General features: G+C 29.3%; 1 long non-coding RNA gene across 1 annotated transcript; it reads right to left on the bottom strand.

Moving 5' to 3' along the window:
- Nucleotides 1-2,329: 2,329 nt before the first annotated feature.
- Nucleotides 2,330-3,106, bottom strand: LOC136228771 (uncharacterized). Its single transcript, XR_010688838.1, has 3 exons — nucleotides 2,884-3,106; nucleotides 2,634-2,718; nucleotides 2,330-2,503 (listed from the first exon to the last, which is right to left on the bottom strand). It is a non-coding gene; the product is annotated as an uncharacterized lncRNA (long non-coding RNA).

Genomic DNA, 3,106 nt, shown 5'->3' with positions numbered 1-3,106 from the left:
TTCAATGATTTGTATTTTTTAGGAATTTTAATACATTTTCATATTCCAAATATTCTGTGAAACAATAATAATAAAATAGCAGATTAATTAAGAAATATATTAGAATATAATAAAAAACCAAGAATTGAATTAAACTATAATTAAAATTAAATATTATATTTACGATACAAAAGAATTACAATATGGGTTAAACAAAAATTGAATTAAACTACAATTAAAATTAAATATTACTAGTTGAAGACCCGCGCGTTGCGCGGGAATACAATACTATTTAACTAACTGATGTTGCTTTTTTTTTTAACAAAACATAACATTATGTAATGGTAGTGATTAAATTTTTTTATATTCTTATTATAAAAATTATATTCGATCTGTCTCTATCCTATACCAACCATCTAGACCTGTTCATGGGTTGGACCGGGCCTAAGCGGGTTTGACACTTAAGTACATTGTCCAAGCCCAACCTAGCTCATATTATATTTACATCGGGCTCGGGGCGGGTTGGGCTAAGCTACAAAAACTAATTCCCAAGCCCAACCCGACCCGTCCAACTAATATATTTATATTAAAAAATAAAACTAAAATTAAAAAATATGATTATAAATAAGAACAATATAATAAAATAAAATTTAATTAACTGATTCAATAAAATTCAATGAATGTAAAAAATAATTAACAACAAACAATGGACATGATTTTTATAAACAAAAAACAATTAACGAAATAATAAAATTTAATCTATAAACAAATAGAATGAGTTGTTATAGAGGTAAAAATGAGTTAACATGGACTAAATAAGCCTTGATTTGTATAAAAAGAATAAATCAGACGTAACAGGAGCATTCAATTTTAATTATTTATTATGATCAAATAGCATAAAATATTAGAATAAACAATAAAAAGAAAAATTGTTTACGCACTACTAAATTCTAACTCAATAGATTGAGTTATCAATTTACTACTATCCTGAACAATTTAAAATAAATAATTAGAAAAAATATTAAAGTATAAATATAGCATTTTTTATAAGGTCGGACCGGACCGGGTTGGGTCTGGGTTTTGAGACAAATTTCAAACCTAAACTATTTTACATTCGGGCTTTTACGGGTTCGGGCCGGACTGGGCCAAATGTTAAATATACATGTCCAAGTCCATTCCATGAATGACGGGCTTGGACGGGCTAGGCGGGTCAATGGGCTCATGAACAGGTCTACAACCATCTAATGGTAAAAATACATAAAGTTATTTTGTTAATTTGTAAAAATCAAAGTAACACTATAATTCACCAATTATACATGTAGAAGATCATAAATTAGGATCATTGTATGGTATTAAACAAACTTTTATTAAAATTAGATAAAATTAATATATTAGTATATGTTTTAAAAAAATGTTCATATATTTTTAAAATAAAGAGAACAATCAAGACATGTGATTGTAGTAAAATTAAGATAAGTACAAGATAAAAAATGTTTTGACAAAAAATATATATATATATATATAATTTTTATTTTTGACAATACCAAATGGAATTTGATAAAATATTAAATTTGCACATTCATTTTATGTAGTGAAATTGGCTGTATATTTCATGTCTCTAAATTAACATATAAAGTTGATTTTCCACCATAGATTATTTAAGGCATAATTAAAAATAATTACGACTAAAACCCATGTTTGAACAATATGACTTTATAATTTGAAGCTACCCATTCTAGTGCAAAATTCACCCAGTGCAACATTAATGTTTACTATACAACATTTCAATACTTGATTGCAAGCCAGAAAAGCTTTATAACTGTACATCTGCAACGGATAGGATAAGACGTCAACAAATTAAATTTGCAAGACATCAACAAATAAGAAGTTATTCAATATGATAATGTTTATTAGGCTGACATTCAGGGGCAGATACAGGCCTCTCCGGCCGCCTGAACTACCATGAGCAAAGTTGCTTCGGGTCTCTCTATCTCCACAAAATTTGAGACTGTGGTGGTTCATGACCAGAGTTGTTTCGGTCTCTTTATCTCCAAAAAATTTGAGACCGTGGTGGTTCCAGCTCACATGTCTCTAAGAATTTTTGATGGGATGCTAAAAATTTCTAATCCATTTTTTTTTTGCCAATCAGGACATCCTTAAATCAAAATTTCTAATATTTGGTCCTATTAAATTCAAATTTCTAAATATTTTTGGCCTGTTAGGCCTAAATCTAATTATTTTTATTAGACATATTTTTTTTATAGGTTCAGAATCATAAACACAATGTAGCTAAATTTTGAGAAATTTTATATTAGTACTTAAAAACTGATTCTTAACCACTCAAATTATAACACGTATATATACGGAAAGAATTTAAAAAAGTTCGATTTAACAAAAAAAGAAAATTGCAAAAATAGCACTAAAATCGGCTCCCAATAGAACAGTCATGTATTCGCCACTGCTGACATTTAAGGAAAAAGCAAGATCAGAATGACTGATTTTTACAATCTTCGCCATAAGATTGCTGCATATTACAGAAATGGAATACGGAATCAATTTCAATAAACTAAAAATGACATTTTACTTGTAAATCAAATGAACTCGGAAAAGATAAACTTTTAATAGGAAGATCATCTTATAATTTAGTAAAATACCATGTTTTTGCAAATCCCAAAATCACTGCATAGCAGCAGCTTCATCCTCCATCTCCTTCGTGTGCTTCCTCATTTCATAAAGCTCCTGCAATTAATTAGGGTGGAAAAATTGTGAACACCCAAATTAGGTTTTATAACCACATCAAAACCCTTGTAAGGGTTTTATGTTAATTCGATCAGAAGGTGAAAATTAGCCAGGGAAATAAATAGAAAAACTAATGATTGGATTGCAGAAATCACTGGTACTTACTTCCTCGTTGTTGGCCGAATGATTTAGATTCTACCCAGTTTATAAACGGGAGAAAGATGGAGGAGGCTGAATGATTTGGATTCTTCCAGTTTATAAATATGAGAAACGATGAAGGTATGGGGTAGATGGAGGGTTTCTCTGAAATTAAATTAAATAAAACATATTGAACCAACAGAGGAAGATGGAGGGTCGGTTTATTTCAATTCTAAACAGTACGCGGAAC

The sequence above is a fragment of the Euphorbia lathyris genome, chromosome 5, assembly GCF_963576675.1.
Source record: "Euphorbia lathyris chromosome 5, ddEupLath1.1, whole genome shotgun sequence".
In the NCBI taxonomy this organism is placed as follows: domain Eukaryota; kingdom Viridiplantae; phylum Streptophyta; class Magnoliopsida; order Malpighiales; family Euphorbiaceae; genus Euphorbia; species Euphorbia lathyris.
Note: the sequence above shows the minus strand (reverse complement) of the source record. Positions and strands in the feature narration are given on the sequence as shown.